Raw genomic sequence first — 19,136 nt, 5'->3', positions numbered from 1 at the left:
ACAAAAAGGATGATTAGGAAAGTTGATTCAGGATTCAAAATACTGAAACAAATCCATTTTGTCCTGATAGACCTGGCAATATGTGTTATTTGGGTAGCCAAAATCCACTAGTAGATAACTGATTAGCACTTACCATTCTTCACCCTGATGGAGTAAGACACTTGACGTATCATCTAGGGTAAAGACCTGGCAAATATGGAAGTGTGGGTGAAGCCGGCCTTTTCTGTTGGGTTGTTCAGTTTCATAGCTTTTAATGTCAAGCCATAGGGCCATTCTCTCTTCACTGAAGCAAGGTACCTTTAGCTGTGGTACATTTATTGTGTAGGCTAACACTTCCCATGTTAATCTTTATTAAAAGCTGAACATTATACTACACAATGTCTGTGTCACTTACATCATCCTAAAACAGGGAGAGTGGTTGGAAATATGCAAGAGGTTCATAATTACTGTGTAGAAGTGTCATCAAAATTAAGCTCACTTAACTACATTAAAAGTACAGTGTGTAGTAGGTGGGGTATCTTCTGTAAATCTAAGATATGACCATGGAAATAATGATGAAGATGTAGGTCATGAAATAATTTTATTTACACTTTAATTTTTTTCTTTAATTTAAACAATCTCATTACATACTCGATTTACTACAACAAAATAAATTATAAAACCTTCACTAATAGAAAAATGTAGAATCACTGAAGTGATTTTTATAGATACAATATTGTTCAGAAAGTATGCAGAAGGAGGAGGCAAAATTTATATAATTTGCCAAATATTCTAGGTTTTCATTCTAGTAATTTGGTAGTGAATATTTTCCAAAGGGAGAAAATTATGGAAGGACATTTATTTATTTAAAATTCTTATTAATTTAACAATAAATTTAATTAATAAAATTATCTGCATTCAGAGAACTTTTCAGAAATGCTGACATTCTAGGGCGAAGATACATAGATACTAAGTCATTGTTCTCTTGATGTGATGAGAGAGACATCCTGAGGACAGCAACTCTTATAAAAAATGCATTTAATTGGGAATGGCTTACAGTTTCAGAGGTTCAGTCCATTTTTATCATGGTGGGCAGTAATGGAAGGCAGACATGGTGCTGGAAAAGTATCTGAGATTTTTGCACTTCATCCACAGTCCTGAGGAAGGGAAAGAGCCACTGGGTCAGGCTTGGGTTTTTGAAAACCCACCTCAAAGCCCACTGCCAGTGAGTGACACACTTCCTCCAATAAAGCCACACACATACTCCAACAAGGCCACACCTTTTAGTACATTCAAATAATTCCACTCCCTGCTGGCCAAGCACTTAAATATAGGAGTCTAAGGGGGCTCTTCTTATTCAAACCACCCAGAATACTTATTTCCCACAGAGAGAACTGGTATTGTGAAAAAATATGGTAGAATTGAAAAAGTAACACTTGGTGGCAGTGGATAGCTTTCTGATGTTTGTATTCCAAGGAAAATCACTGAGAAGAGAGAATATGAACAGAGATGATGGGAAAGATCAATGAGATCTTCCACATATATATTTTCAGGTTCAAAAATGGATGATACTCTTGCTAGACACAAGAGAAAGGACAATGACAAAATCATTTAAACCTAGGTTTTGACTTTGCTGAGAAGAAAAAGAAGAAGAAGGAGGAGGAGGAAGAGGAAAGAGGAGGAGGAACAGAAGAATAAGAAAAAAGGAAGAAGAGGAAGGAGAAGAAGAGGAAGAAGAAGAAGAAGAAGAAGAAGAAGAAGAAGAAGAAGAAGAAGAAGAAGAAGAAGAAGAAGAAGAAGAAGAAGAAGAAGAGAAACATGTTGGGGTACAATAAGAGATATTAGTTGAGAGGTCCGAGACAATTTATTTGATGGAATTTGTGAATGTAAGATAAATTGCTGGTGTATTTTAAATTATGGTCTCTAATTTTTGAATCAGACAATTGGTGATGTGTCAAGAACTGTCTAGTTAGAATGAGACTGAATGATAAAACATATTGAAGTCTTCTGGCAGACTCTGGAATATTCTTGGCCCTTGACTAAGAGCAGAAGGTGCTGCATTCTTTGATAACCCAATGAAAACACCTGTTTAATTCTAACTGGTACATGAACAACTTCAGATTTTTACTGTCTATTATAGGATGAATTTGAAAAAAAATGTCTTTCATTGAAGTTAACAGTGTTACGATAAAGCACTCAGTGATTTGAACTTATGATCATATAAAGGAGAAAAAGTATTAAGAGTTTGGGGCAGAACAATGTGCAGCAAAGTTATACCTGTTACAGAAGATGAAAAAAGTACATTTTTTTCAACAATAAAATTAAATCTTTGAAAAGCCTAAGTCTTTGAAATCCACCCCCTTGCCTCGACTACCTGTGGTAGACAAAGGAGCCGACCCTTCCTTATCAACTACAGCACTGGGAAAATTGGTTTCTGAACCTTGCCTGGGCAGTAGAATAAGAGTTGACTCTGATGTCAGAGGAGGCACAGGTGACCTAGCTTCCATAATGACATTTTTCCTATTTTAAAAAAGGTTTTTCATCTTAAATTTCATTTTATTGGGGGAAAGTTGCAAGAGCAGAGGGCAGATGCAAAGAGATGGGAACCTGAATGGGACTGATGCGCATGATGTGAAAGACACAAAGATAAATAAAAAGAAAGCTAAACAAAGAAATGTTAAAAGTACCAAAGAAGTCTTTGAGAAGTTGTTTAAATAATAGCTGTTCTAGATGTTAAATGAGTATATTTCTTTAACAATGAAGTACTGGGACATGAGATGGACAGGAATAAGTGGTAACCTTTTATCAATATCAATGCCTCATGCCACTTTGAGTGGAGTCATCCTGGTGACATATTTTCTGGAAAAGTTTTGTTGGAGGAATATCCTTCCTGTACTTGAATATCTTCTCACAGATATTGCCTTGCTCCAGTTTTGTTATAGCAAGATTACTGACCAAAAAGAGAGCTGTTTTGTGAGACTAGTTGGAAGTGATTTATTCTTTATTGATCTGTTTGTACCACATCAGAACACAAAAGCTTCCTCAGAATGAGGGAAACATTAAGGGGTGATTTCTTCTGTGTTTTATTTTTATGTTGTCATAGGCCTAATATGGCATGGATCTAGTGGATTTCATAGAATTAAATTAATAGAGTAGTAGAGTAATAGAGTATATGGAAGTTTTTTTAAAATTGCCACAACCTAAGCAAGGAACAAATTCTTCCACTTTCCTGTACTATATTCATAAACAAATAATTCTGTATTTTGAGACAGGATCTCAATGTGTACCTTAGGAGAAGCCCAAGTTTGCAATCCAAGTTCCGTGCATTCAGACAGGTATCACCAAATCTGGCGTAATTTCTGCTTTCTTGGTTTTAAATTATTTCCAGACAATTTCAATACTAAATTCTTGGCCCCAGTGATCAAAGGTGTGGGACTTCATACACAGCTTTTCTTTTTTAATATTAAACAAATGGAAAAGTAGACAACTGCAAACTTTTCATTCTCTTTGTTCAATAAATTCATAACACTTTCTGAGAATGATTATTTTGTTTCTATTTAATACATATATGCATGTATATGTTACATGCTATCAACAAATTGTTTTAGTGACATAATAGTCATAGCCACATATGTGTAGCTATTACTATTTTTAAAAACAAACATTAAAATAAATATCTTAGTTGTAGCAAAGGTACAATCATGGACAAACTTATGATAGTCAGCAAAATGCTACCCAGAGTAGAAAGACATGTTGAGAAGTGAGATTGTACACTTGTACTCTATGTATGCTTCACAAAGTGGAAAAGCAGAAGATAAAAATCCAACCTTTTAGTAAAATTTAAAGACCACAAGAACCCTTCTATTTCTCTTATATTTTATGTTGATTTTATATTGTAGAAATATAAAATATTATTTTAAATGTATATTCTCAGGTTTTCCATGTTCAATAGCAATTATTTTTTATTCATTTATTTAATCCATGCAGCTCTGACCGAATTGACCATCTAAAAGTATTTCAGTGCCAAGGTAGTTAAGATAAATTAGAAGGCATTCCCATGATGTCTCTACGGTGTTGGCTTTTTCATCAGTCCAAACATCATGGTCTTCAGATCTCCAGATTTTGTTTGTGCTCATCTATGTCAGCATATGATCACAGCTGGAAAATGTGTCTGTGTAATGAAGTCAATGATCTGACAAGACCATTCTTCCTAGAATAGAAACCATTATCACCCGTGCATAGATACAAAGTCTCCTAGCCCTGTAATTTGCAACTGCCATTTAATTTCAAATATAAAAGTAACAACCCTTTGGCTGGTCAGTAATAAAGCAAAAAAAAAAAAAAAATCAAGACAATGAGTGATACACTTACAGTTTTCATGCTGAATATTGTGGCTTTTATGATTCTCAAAAAATTTTCCTCAGACTTTCTGCTAAGTTATGCATGTAGGGCAACCTCAGTTTCGGGGCTACACATAAATAAATGAATAAATGAAAGGCCATTGTCATAGTCACCATTTCCCCTTCTTAGTTGCCACTCACTATCATTTCCATCAATGGGATCAATGCTATTAAGTATCCAGTTGAATAATAATGTTGATTTTAATGACATTATTGATACAAAAAATAGTATACCATCATAAACATATATATATATATGTATGTATGTATATGTATATGTATATGTATTTATGTACGGTTTTCATTTGTTGTCTTCCAGCTTTATGTAAAACAAAATGGTAAGAAAGTTGTATTGTTTGAATATGCCTCATATTTTCTGCTGGGCCCCACTTCTGGAGGAGTTTTTCCAAAATTCATTCTCAAAACAATTTATTATAATATTTGTTTAAATCAAAGGAAGGATTTCTGTATATTTTATGTTTTGAACCCATCACCCTCATCCTTCTTTGATGATGCTAACTTTAGTACTAGACTTTGCTTTCAGAGGATGAGTTCCTTGGCAGAGAGAAATATAGGAAATGGAGTTATTCTGAGTATTTTCATAGGGATAACCCTTTCAATTTAGGAAGGAGACTTGGGCTACCATCGTGCTTTCCTAATTTCTTCAATTATAAAAGGAGTGTGAAAGTGTCACCCCTATACATTTCTTATAATGACTTCAGACACCTGAGGGAAAAATGGCTCAGAGATTTCTTTTAAGTTATAATTTCATCAACTATTAGAATTTTATGTTTGGATTCTTTCTCTCTTGCATTGGTTACTCAGATTTTTTTTATAGATATGTTAGCTCAGGAGAATTTAGATACTTTCTTCATCCAGTGTTTCAAGGTGAATTTGCTTCTTTATTTCAGCTTGTCTTGGTTATTATTGTTTTGATTCTCCCCAAAGAATAGAAGGAGCATAGGCTGTGCCTTATAGAACCTATTATTACTATGCATGACCTTGATATTAGAAGCTATAAAATGGGTTTTTCAAAAGTCCTACCTTATAAATTACAGAGTCATTTCTTTGCATAAGAATCTAGGCTATCGTATATAGAATTTATACACTGCTAGTACAATGATATGTTTTTTATTTCTTCAGATTCCTTGCTTGGTACATGATGCTATTGGGTGTTCTATTTGGTTCCACCAGTTCTTACTCAGTTTAGTCCTTACAGTTGCTATTTAGGTTAAAGATAGAAAATGAAAAAAACATTCATAGTTTATCTGAAAAATTAGATTTTATGTTGTCTGAAAATTCCAACTCATGATTAAAATTTCCCTTGCAGTGCCACGAAAACCATGAAAGATAGTTGTGATCCCTTGTTGGCACTAGAATTGCCAAATAGCAGCTTCCTGTGAGTGTTTGTTTTGTTGGTTGGTGGTGTTTTTTTTTTTTTGGACAGGGTTTCTCTGTGTGGCTTTGGATCCTGTCCTGGAACTCGCTCTGTAGACCAGCTGGCCTTGAACTCACAGAGATCTGCCTGCCTCTGCCTCCTGAGTGGTGGGATTAAAGGCGTGTGCCACCAATATCAAACAACTGACAAGTGGGAATTTATGAAACTAGAAAAATAACGTATCCATGACAAATGAAACAAACATTATAGTGGGGACAGCATCAACAGAATCCTAAAACAATCTTTGCTACTAAGTATCTGACAAGAGAATTGCCAATAGAGACTGTATAAATAACTGAACAGGGAAGCACAAAACAAACAAAAAACAAAACAAAACAAAAACCAAGTAAAAAACAAACAAACAAAAACAACTGGCTGATGTATTGAATAGCTAATTATCCAAAGAAACAATACAATTGTCCCATATCTACCAGGAAAAAGAAAAGGTTCAACATTTCCAGCCATTATGGACATGCAAATTAAAGCCGTTCTCTAATTCCATGTCATCCCAGTCAGAGTGCAGGGACTTGAGAAAGCAAGTAACTTTCAGTGTCGACAAGGGTGTGGGTGGGAGACTCTGCATGCACTGATGGTTTTAATGTGAACTGTGGGAAACGTCATGAGTATTCTTCAAAATGGTGAAAGTAGTACCACAATTTTCCCAGCTGCATAGTTTTCATGAAAATATCATAAGAAGTATAAATCGGAATATCACAGAGATACTTGTGCATTTACTTTTTTTAGCTGCACTGTTCATGATAACCAGGAAAATGAATGACTCTATATGTCCATTAAGATATGCATAGTAAAGTAAATATTGTGCATATGCACAATCTAAATTTATATAGATGTACAGAGAAGCCATAACAATATCGGGGAAATATTCTTGCAAATGAATATTAAACACGGAACCTAATTTTAAAGTTATTTGTATTCTTACATATGTGAGCATGTAGATCATAAAACTAGAAAATCTACCATGAGAGGACACAATGAGATTTTAAGGGAGTTAGACAATAGAAATGATGACGGCTATAGGAACAGACAAGAAGATCGGTCTGACTAGGAGAATAAGGAGAACCATCTGGAGCCTGAAGAGGAGAATATGAAAACAATGTTTAATGATACATACACACGAAGGTTCCATGAAGGAGCTCATTACCTTGCATGACGAAGTAACACATTTTTTTAAAAAAAAATATGTTTATAAATATGAAATAATATAAAAGTATATTTAGGATATGCCAATTGTAAATCTGTGCACTGGGACATATGAAGTAGATATTTATTTAAATAGAATGAGTATCATTGAATAAAATTATTTTGTGGGATAAGAAACAGGTGATGAGTCACTCTTTCAGAAACAAGAGAGACCTGGGAACTTTGGAAGTATTTGTTGAATAGGAAATGCCCGGGAACTTTGGAAGTAGAAAATGAATGTAACCTGATGCCAGGTTTGGAATGGCAGGATTGAGCAGGTATTAGAAGATGCTTTTGACCTTTACTGAGTGTGGTATAACATAATAGCAAGTGCATTTCTGAGAGCCTTGGGAGCTGCACTAGTTGATACATTGATTTAAATTTTCCTTCTTTTAATATAAAGACAGAATGCATTATGTATTGAATTGAGGGGAGACAAACAAAACCTTGCTCTAAGGTTTCCTCAGTCTAGCTGCACAGGCGCAAACTTATATTGATGCACGGCATAAATGAATTACTCTCAGGCCTGGCAATTGAGTGTGCAATAATTATAGCATAATGAGATAATGAAGCAACTCTGTCAGGCGTTCTTAGGCAGAGAGGCTTGAGGATACAAATATTTGAAAACAGAGAATGTCAATTAGTTTTCACGCTTCCTAGTAGTAGGACAGAGTGTTACATTTTGTCGATTCTGCAGTGGGAAGAAAGCAGGAGGAGAGCAAAATGCAACTCACAGCATGGGGCTGGTGTTGAACAAATCCACGGCCATAATGTGCTGGAAACAACAGAGTAATTAAAAATCAGGTTGCCTTGCCAGCAGCAGCCACTTCTGAACTACTGTGGAGTAAGTGACACACAGGACAGGGTTATAGCCTGCTCACTCGATTCTCTTGGTTCGCCTGGAATTAGGATCCCAAATGTGATGTTTATCAGCACTTATCCACAAAAACAGCATCATTTTGGGTTAATTACCATTATATGTATGTTCTAGCTGTTTGATCTCTATCAGGCCTGGAAGGGTCGATTAAACTGTACTTAAATTTATGCTGCTTTGTGGGTGTCTTATAAACGAGCAGCATCAGTAGCAGTGTGCTAAGGTTAATTTGTTCTGTAAAATTATCCAGATCTCTCCAGAGTATTCATTAGCTGCATAAGGCAGAGAAAGAACCTAAATGCTGACAGATTATTATTCTTATTATTTTAGTACAGTTATTTTGATGTTCAGATAACTTGAGCAAACAAATCAGATCATGACCAACATGAGCTCCTATATCCATTTTAGACAATAGCATGTGTGCATTTGCTGAGAATCAGTGGCCAATTCCATTAGAGAACTACTTGATGTGGTGCCTTACAGGAGAGATTTTGATGACCTTTTGATGCTGAGCAGATCACTCTAGCCAATGATATTCATTCTCACCTTGAAATGCTGCTTCATACACAGCACATTTCAACAGTTCTAACGTACTTGGGTACATCCTTTGACTTTTAAGACTAAAAATAAGAGTTACCCCCTCTGGGAAGCCAAGTACAGTATTTCTAAGAAACCTGCATATATAGACAGATGGAGAAAATAAAATTATATCAATATCCATTACCTCTTGGAATTAAGCGCTAAGTTCCAAAACGTCTTTGTTTAAAATGTGTTAGAGTCTGTTCTTACATGGTTGTATTACAACAGACAAAGGGTACATTGATTGACAAAAGCTCATCTATATTCTAGAATGAGGCTTACTTTGCAGAGGAATTGGTGCTTTGTCATGGACATTTTCTATTTTTTTCTTTTCTATATTATATATGAACAGATTTACATTTTCTTCTCAAAGTAGAGCAAACTATTTCTTTCAATTATATTTTTAGGTTTTGCCTAGTGAGCATTTATTTGTGTGTGTGTGTGTGTGTGTGTGTGTGTGTGTGTGTGTGTGTGTGTGTGTCCTTATGGTATATGTGTATGTTATATGGTTGCCCATGTCTCATTTGGATAGCAGAACAGAATGTTAAGTGTTCTGCTCTATTACTCGCCATCTTATTCCTTTGATACAGTATCTTTCACTGAATCTGGAGCTAAGTCCTAGCAACTCTCTCATTTACCTTCTCTGAGGTTATGAATGAATGTTGCTCCAGAATTTCTTTTCAATGGGTTTCACAATTTGAATCCAAAAACTCATGCTTGGCAGCAGGCATTCTTATTCTTGGAGGCATCATCCCATGCCCTGTGTGGTGATATATTATTTATGATATATTAAAGCTTGCCTGTGGATTCAGAGAGCAAAGTCAGCCTCAAACCACAGCAATCAGGCAGTGGTGATACACACCTTTAATCCCAGAAGCCAGAAGCTAAGGAGTGACAGTACACACCTGAGTCCTAGGACTCAGGATTAAGAGGTAGAGGGATCTCATTGAGTCCAAGGCCAGCCAGATGTACACAAGATTGATCAAGTCCTAGAGAGAAACATGTCACACAAACATGATCATGATCCCAGCACCTGGCATCATACACCTTTTATCCCAGCAATAGAGGGGTATAAAATACAGGAGCAGGGTCTTCAGTGATCAGTATCAGACATTCATTCTCCAGCCTCACTGAGGATAAGAATGAAGTCTCAGGATTCTTCAGCCACTCTGACGAGAGATTACAGTCTGAGCTTGAGTAGAGCCAGGATCACCTTTAATTCTGTGGTAGAGTAAGAGCTAGCGATAGGCTGCTGCTTTGCTTTTCTGGTCTTCAGCTTGAAGCTTGAACCCAAATATCTGTCACTGGGTCTTTTATTTATTCGTGTTACACCCCTGGTTTGAAGAAACCCCAGATCATTCAGAGTGTAGGAAAGACCCTTGGTCATTGGGTATCTGCTTCCTGTGTTTTAACAGTTGGAGTTTGTTGACTATCCCTAAGCTGGACAAAAGTTTCCCACATAATATAATTTTGAAAATGTTAAAATGCAGTAGAGGCAACACAACCGTAAATTCTCTTCTTCCTTGATAATATTTCAGTATCATTTCACCGGGATATATAGCATAATTTTGAGATTTTTCCTATTGTTCCATTACAGATATTTACTTTGATCTACCTTAGTGTTCCATTCTGTCATTGGGTTTAGAAATCCATTTTTCTAATAAGGAGCTTGTAGTTAATATCACCGAATGTAAGTACTTTCCCCCCTATGGCAGCAGTTTCTGAGCACATATTCTCTGAAGTGTAATGATACTTTAGAGTACTTCTTACTGCTTTGGGCAAGTTGCAGCTTTTCACTTGAACAGGGGTTAAATAGAGAACTCTTTTCATTAAAGTCTCAGATTATGTTAAGAGTGACTGTGGCTGCTTAATGAAATAAAAGCCTGCTAATTGTTTTGTTTTCAATGTTCCAACTGGTAAGAAATTCATGACTAGTCTTCATTAATGCTGGCCTCTTCTCAGGGTTACAAAAGTTATTATGTCCTCGGCACTGCTCCGGCTCTGTACACACTAGTAATTGCATTTTCTCTAGAAGCTTTATTTAGTTAGACTTCCCGAAGCCTGCTTAGTTCCACTGAAAGAAAATATATCTCTAAACCCATTAGACGGTAAAATAAATCACTTAACTCTTTGCTGACTGTTTTGAAATTCTTGCTTTGTTTACCACTCCAAAAGCAGATCTTAATTTCGCTTTTCATGACACAGAAACCTGGAACTTTACCTCATTTAGTTAAGGTTCAGATAGTATTTCATAGGAGGTGGATTAACTCAAAGAAGAGAACAAAGAAATGAAAAGCTTTTGCTGAGCAAATTTGGATGTCTGTTGAGCTCTACAGTGGCTGCAGTTAACACAGCCCATGCCCTTTCAGTTTCTGATGTAGTTATTAAAGTATTCACATCAACACTTCTACATCCCATGAGGAAAATCCCTCTCATTCAATGTGTGCTTTCTGCAGAAATAAAAAAGCATGGGATGGAAATGTAGGATGTTTGCCTATCATTGCAAAGTTGAACTTTCATTTCCAGAAAGATGCAGGAGAATGACACACATCTCGCCATTGTAACTGTGTGTCTGGTAGGACAGAATGATATAAGCAGAAACAAATTTACTGCCCTAAACAGGTGTCATTAGTGTCCAAAGTGGACTGGCAATTGCCAGTTTGGAAACTATTGTTAAGAGAAAACACTTGTCAATCACTTATAATTTTTAATTCACACTCATCTTTATAGCATGCTTCTGTTCAGTATCACAGATTTTATTACTAATATTTGTTGTAAGAAATCTAGAAGTTTGCTTATTTTATATTGCTATTTATTTCCCCTAACAGTTAATTCCGATGAAGTTAGAAAATGTAACTGAGATTAATATAGATGGATAGTTTATAAATTATAATTTCCTTTTGCTCCAGAAACATTTAACAGTTATTTTTATTTTAAAATTATGAGTAATGTTGAGTTAGGGAGTTTGCCAAAAGATGACGACTTACTGTGTGCATGATTCTACATACATATATGAAAGCATATAATTAATTGAAGAAACAGATAAAGGTAGAAACGTATGATAAGATCTATAATTAGTATATCATCAGTCATAGCAAATAAAATACCTGCAAGAAAATGTTCGCTAATTAATACTAAGAGGATTAAATGACAAATTACTTTCTTAGCCATCAGTTATTTCACAGGCAAGAGTCTAGTAAATATTGCCAAACAATTTTGAAGAACATCTTGAGATCAATTCATTTGATTTGTAAATGAAGTTTAAATACAATGATAATTTAAGAGATGATAAATGGTAGATATGTAGATGAAATATATCAAGAGAAAAATATTGGGTGAGATAAATAAAATCACAAAATATGACTAAAAATTTATTTCACTTTTATTTTTGGTTTGTCTTTTTTTTCCCCTTTTCTTTTTTGAGACAGACTTCCTGGGTGTAGCCCGAGCTATCTTAGAACTCACTTTGTAGCCCAGGCCATATTACTATTCAGAGATCTACTTGCCTCTGCCTCCCAAGTATTGAGGATAAAGGGTGTGCACCACCAGGACCAGCTCTCATCCTCTGTTTCAGGTTTAAATAACAGCTTGATCAAAAATTCTTTACTATACAAAAACTTTTAGTGTTAATTTTAGCTGTGTTACCATGCCATAAACAAAACCTTTAAAGACTTTTAAATAATTAAGTTCTGAACTATTTTGAATTTGCCTTCAAAGAACTTGTACAATTTTATATAAATTATTTTGTGGTTTTTGGCAGATCAACAAAATAAGCTATATGTCACTTCTTAAAAACCACACTAAGATTCAAGAATCTTGACAGAGTTTGAAAGATGTGAAGGTCATGAGCCCCAAAGTTTTAAGAATAATGTAATAGTCTTCTGAAAAGCATAAGTAGATTAAATACGAGAGAGGAACCTAGACATCTTGATTTCAGCATTGAAACATTTGTAACTAAACTAAAAAAAAAAAGTGTTGGATAGAGATGACTAAAAATTTAATTCAGAAACAGTTGAAGCGCTTTCTCAAGAGAGCCCTTGAAGATGATTTAGAATTTTTCAAAGTGACAAAGAAAGTGGAGAAAGATAAGTGTGATTTAAAATATATATAAATATATATATATATATACATATATATATATATATATATATATTTATATATATATTGCTCCCTGTTGGCTTTTAATGCACTTATAAAATGTGTCTGTCAGAAAACATATGATGGGTCAAGCTATGAATTGAAAAATGTTTTGATTGGAGATATTTCCATTGAGTGGGCTGAATGGGTTTTAAAATTGTGTAAAATTTCCTACAATAGATGTAACATCTTTAAACAGAGTGTACAGGCTCACAAAAGTGATATTCACTTGATTAGGGGGTCAAATCATATTGGACCCCTGAAACATGAAGTGTTCATCCATGAAACAGAACTGCAATAGATATTAGAATAACATTGTTAACATTTTGTATATGTATGCAATGAAATATGATCACATCTGTCTTCCATGTCTTTATTCAGTTCCTCCAATATCCTCCAACTTGACATTTCCCAAGTTTCTTTTTCTTTTTAACCTTCTTTTATTATTATTTTCTACAACTCTTTAAGTTCAGTTATAGTAGCACAAATCTGGGCAGGCAGGGGGCTAGCCATGGGAGCACAGGTATCTCACTATTGGGAACACTCTCCAGAAGGAACAATGACCTCCCCCAGAGACTTCCAACCATTAATAGTTTATAATTAAGGGGCCAGGACTGGAGAATACTTCTCCCCCATCTCCTAGGATTGTGTCGGTAACCATAGATATTGTAAGTTCATGATGGCATAGGTGTACCGTATCCAGAAAGTAGTTTTAATTTTAAATCTTTTGAGAATGTAAATATAACTTAGTATCCTCTCAATATGGTAACTGAAATAGAGAACCCATTGTTTCGATTTCTTATTGTGTTTTTATACAGTTACCAATTAGTCATGTGTGGTGATAGCTTGCTTGTACAGATAAAGCTTGTCTGAAGACAGAGCAAGGACCTTGCCACTAGCTAACTATAGAGGTCAGGAGGTCTGTACAAAGAGAGAGGAAGTGAGATGACTAGGGGAGAGATAACAGTGGAAAGGAAAAGGAACTCCTGCTCTTTCTGTCTGGAAAGCTAATAAGGTAAAGGTAGCTTTGGCTGGCTCCTTCTTTTCTCTGATCTTTTAGCACTTTGCTCTGTATCTGACTCTGGGTTTTTATTATTTAGACTAATTAAGAACTCCATTTGCAATCGTGAAGAAAAGCTAAACAACACAAACACCAAGAACAAACTATTTGAGGATAAAAACAAACAAACAACAAAACCCAAAACGTTTTGAGCCTAACTTTGAGCTAAATACACACTTGGCAGGGTTTTCACTGAAGCATTTTACATAATAGCATTTAATAAATATCATTTCAATCTATATATTTTGTTTCAGATGTAGGATTTTACATAATAGCATTTCATAAGTATCATTTCAATCTGTATACTTTGTTTCAGATTCACATGTCTGACTTCTTTTTTGTTTTTCCTACTTCCTGTGAACTATATTCATTGTGTGTATGCCTGCTCCCCAATTGGAATGTACACATACATGCTTAACTGATTCTAACTCAGTTTTCACAATTTCACTGTACATGTCTCTGTGAGTATAAACCTATGAGTTTTATGCTTTGCAGAAGCAGTTAGGAGATCCCCATGAAAACCCAGGGAATTGTTGTTTTTACCTTTCCTGCAGTTCCGTCTGGTTATGCACGAATAGGTCACGTACTATTATCATTTCCACCTCAATTCTTTTGGAGAAAAAGGCATTGATAATTAAATGGTATGATGCAGCTCTGGAAGATCTCCACAGGATCATGCATAGAGGAATCTATATAGCTCACACTACTACTGAGTTGAGATTTAGGTTCAGGAAGAAACCACATAGGTAGAGCCTTTAATTGGGGTCGTTGCCGAAAGGGCTGTTAGGAAGCATACAGGGTCAAATGGAGGATTAATTCAACAAGCCCCTTCCTCAAGCTTTTCTCTCTGACTGATATGAGATGCATATCTTTCCCATTTATGTCTCCTGGCCAGAATTTTTCTTTCTCATCACAAGCAATGATGAGAGCCAAACAGGGAATGAACTGTGAATAAAGACATCAGATGCATTTAGTTTGATTTTTCTCAAGTATTCTCTTAATGACAAACACTAACAAAAAAAGAAAAATAAGTCAATAAAATAAAATAAAGAAAAAAGCCCTGGGATTCTTTGCACTTTCTTTCTCATTTTTATTCAATCAGAATATATATGGCCCATTAGTCATGTCAGGGGTAAACTTGTGTTTATATCTTTCCAATGCTTCACAAAAAAATGGAAAATTTTAAGTATTTAGGTCTTTTACTTATAAACATAACTTTATAATACTAAATATTGGCAGTATTGCTGAATTGAACATTTATTATTGTTATTCTTGTTGCAAACTATTTAAATCTAGTCAATCTCCTCTCTTCCTTACAAGGGGCCATGTCTGCACACCTGAAGCCACGCCCCTAGGATGCAGTCACTACCAAAGTCCACTGGTGAAACAAGATGACACCATAGATTAGTTTGTTCAGGTATTCAAAGGTAAATAAGGCAAGGATAGAATTGTAGCTAGGTAGCAAAGCATTTGGTCTGTTTCAAAAACTGACATGCAATTTGAACAAAGTGAGAGAGTGGGGTGCTGTGAAGTCTTAACACTGCATAAAGAAGTACAAACAAGTAAAGGATATTGAAAGCAGGATAAACTGTTTCAGCCAGGGATGAACATATTAACTTATTATCTGATATCAGATGATATTTATTCCTCTAACATTATAGTGACTGAATGGATTATATTTACATATTACAAATATATACCTAAAAATCTACATTAATATCCATATCTACATTTACACAAGAACAATTAATTTAACAATAGCCTATGAATAAGAAAGAGAGAAAAGAGGAGTTTATTGGAGAGTATGAAAGTAGGAAATCGTATGTAATAATACTATCATCTCAAGGTCTAGAAAGGAAAATTCGCTGGAAGTTCTGTACTGTGTTTCACAACGCATGAGGCAGTCTTGAGGGAATCATGGCGATGTGAAAGAAACAGAAGCATGCAGCAAAGAAGGAAATTAAACAACAAGCCTGAGAGTCCTAGTAGGAAACGGAAAATGATGAAAACACACTGTAAAGGATATATTAGGCAATATTTTTCTTCAAGAGTTTTTCACAGCTTCTGGTAAATTTCAGCCCTAGAGGATTTGACACCTTCTCCTGGCCCGCATAGACACCGGCACTCACATGTACATACTCAAACAATGGACAAAGTGTATGTGTGCTCTTTGTTTGTGTATTTAGTTTTGCTTTTATAACCCAGAACAATTTTCCTCTCCATAACCTCCCTATCCCTATTCACTCCTCTTCCTCTGTCTCGCTTCGGATATAAGTGAGCAACCCATGGGCATCAGTCAGCCTTTTGTATGTCAGTGTTCAATGAGACTAGGCAGCTCTTCTTTTAAGCTTGGATGACACAATGCAGTGGTTGGAAGGGGTCCCACACAGGCAAGCAGCGGAGTTGGTGATAGGTCCCGCTCTCACCGGGACCAAGCTACAATTGTAACATGTACGCTGCATCATTACTTCCTTCTGTCACTAATTCAATCACTTCAGCTTTGCTTATCATTGTTCATTTGTCATGGTGTATTGTGTAGTGTATGCAGGTGTGTGTATATACACGTGCATGCCGGTAAGTCACTCATGTATGTGTCTGTGGAAGAGGAAATTAATGCTGGGATGCATTTCCTCAATGACTTATTATTAATATTATTAACTATTATTATTACCGTCACTATGACCAACAGTATTATTTTGACAGGTTCCATCAAAGAACACAAAACTGGTCATCTTGGCTACACTGAATGATGAAAGTCGTGGGGATCCTTCTGTTCCCTCACCCACAAGATATGGACATGTATTGCTATGCCAGCTATTACCAGGGTTTTAAGGTCATTTGATTTCAGGCTGTTAATTTGTTTGGCGCCTTACCTTCTAAGCCACCAGCTCTGCTCTTCACGCCTGAAGAAATTTTTGTTTTGTTTTGTTTTGATTATGCAGCCTTTCCATTCTCCAAATTTGATGTTGGAGCAGTCTCAAATCCTATCTGAATATATATATATATATATATGCTTTAACTAGATCTGGATTTAAAAAGAATCTCTCACTTCATGTATCCTAAAACCTTAAAACAAAAAAATGCATACTTTCAGGAGCTAAAATTTTCAAATGTCCACATCTAAAAATTCATAAAATAATAATAATTTAATTTAACAGGAAAGGACTGGCATGATATATACTTAACTCAGAGCACAAATTGAGTTCATTACAAAAGAACAACTTGACAGAGATATTTTTAATAAATACTAAAAATGTGCTCCCAATAGGATGATAAGCAGGATATGCCTGAATCCAATTATGAACCTACAAAAAACAAACAACCCCACCCAAAAAACACAAAGGGGAAAAACATGCATGTACCTTTATGATTTAATCTAATTAAAATGAATAAAGATAAAAGCTGTTATGATTAGGACCTGCTTTCCTTAAATAGAGTAATGGAATGATAATTTACAATAATCCTAATTTTAGCACATGTTGTCATATAGTCAACTACAACACAAACCATAAAATGTAGCTCAAGAAAGTCTGTAATTCTTCTCTTTTATAAACCTCTATTCTTGTGGTGATCATGAACCAAATTGTGATCTACAAATAACGCATAGGGAGATTAAGAGGTTGTAGTTTGCAGTATATAGCATTATTTAGATAAAACTACATCACATTTCTTACCCCATAGAATCAGAGGGATCATTCAGGCCTAGGGGAGGGTAAAAGGGTTGTAAGAGCCAGAGGCCATCCATGGAAGACTTCTGTGAAACACTTTTTAGACATGGCAGGGCCATTACACATTAGATTCACAGTGTCTGTGGCTGCATGTATTAGACCTTCCCAGGATCAAACCAGCCCAAACCTAACATTGATGGAAGAAGGTGTCATGAAGTCCCTCCTTTAACTGAGGTACTATTGGAAAATGATTGTTCCAGTCTCCACAGAATGCCAGTTATCTTCAGGAATGTTAGCCCAAATAGGGCTTCAGGGACGACTCCATATTTTGTCAGTACTGGTGGCATTAGATGGACAAATTTTGTTTCAAAAGAGTACATTTAATTAGGAAGAACAGTGAAGGGTATATAGGGAGGGAGTTGATTTGGGAGTGGATTTGTTTAAACATCATATGTACTCATGAAGTTTTTTATTTTCTGTTTTTTTTGATTTTTTTCAAGACAGGGTTTCTCTGTTCTGGAACTAGCTCTGTAGATCAGGCTGGCCTGGAACTCACAGAAATCTGCCTGCCTTTGTCTCTGAGTGCTGGGACTAACGGCTTGGGCCGCCAGTGCCCAGCATAATAAAGGAACATTGTGTGAGCTCTGTTTACACATTCAGATTCTTTAAATTTTCTTCTTAAAGTTATATCTCAGTACCTGCTCTTTTAATTATGTTTAAAATGTGTTCTTTGATCTACTTATGTGCATTTGGTCAAATTCTCTTACAAAATACTGGTGTTTGCTCCTAATCCCACCCCTTATTGTGTAAAGATGAATTCAAGAGAAAAAAAAATTGCACTGTAAAAGGAGCTGCAGAACCAGACAGTAATAGAGGAATCCAGCCACTAGCCTCCTCCTCGCATCCTGTGAATGGAATAACCTAGTGAGAACATACGTTATATTCCTGAATCAAAAGAACACCTGATTTTAAATCTGAGTAATTAATTGGCTTGTGTGCATGTTGTGCATATGGATACATGATACTCCAATGTAGTTTGAAGGGCAGCTTTCTGGAGTTGATCATTCCTGTTCACCTTACATGGGTTCTAGAAATCAAGCTCAGGTCTCCAGATTAGCCTGGCAAAACATTTTCTGGAAAACCACATCATTAGCTCTAAAACCACATTTTACACGAGTGAGCCTATCCTGTGCAGTTTAAATATACAAAGATGGGAACTACTTCTAAAAGCTGTACATCGATGCATATATGTATATATTTCATAGTCCTAGAGACTGAAATAAAACTTTAGAATATATATATATATATATATATATATATATATACTCTAAACTTTTGCGTATATATATATATATATATACACTCTCTCTATGTGTGTGTGTGTGTAATGTATTTTATATGCTTTTATTATATAATCTTCAATAAAATATATTCTTTTATATTCAGTGGATCCTTATGAAATGCCACTACTTTGTAAACAAATCAAAATGTATTCTTTTTCTTTATAAAATGAGTTTCAATAGAGTACCCATGCTCTGCCCAGAAAATATAGGCTGTTAAATGAAAAATTTGTACCAGACAAAAGATATGTCCATATGACTTATCAATCCTGGGAGACCGAGGGGAACCCCCCCCAATATAAGTTATTTCTATAGCTTTTAATTTCTCATAATAGCTAGATGCTATTAAGTAAAATAACAATGAAATATAGCTTAATTGTGGGACACAGAGGAAACAATTTAGAACTGGACATTTAACTTTCCCTGTTCAATAGTTTTCATAGTTCCCAGAAGGTGCTGTG

Source organism: Phodopus roborovskii, unplaced genomic scaffold (assembly GCF_943737965.1).
Source record: "Phodopus roborovskii unplaced genomic scaffold, PHOROB, whole genome shotgun sequence".
Taxonomy (NCBI): domain Eukaryota; kingdom Metazoa; phylum Chordata; class Mammalia; order Rodentia; family Cricetidae; genus Phodopus; species Phodopus roborovskii.
The sequence above is the reverse complement of the archived record's forward strand: the minus strand, read 5'-3'. Positions refer to the sequence as shown.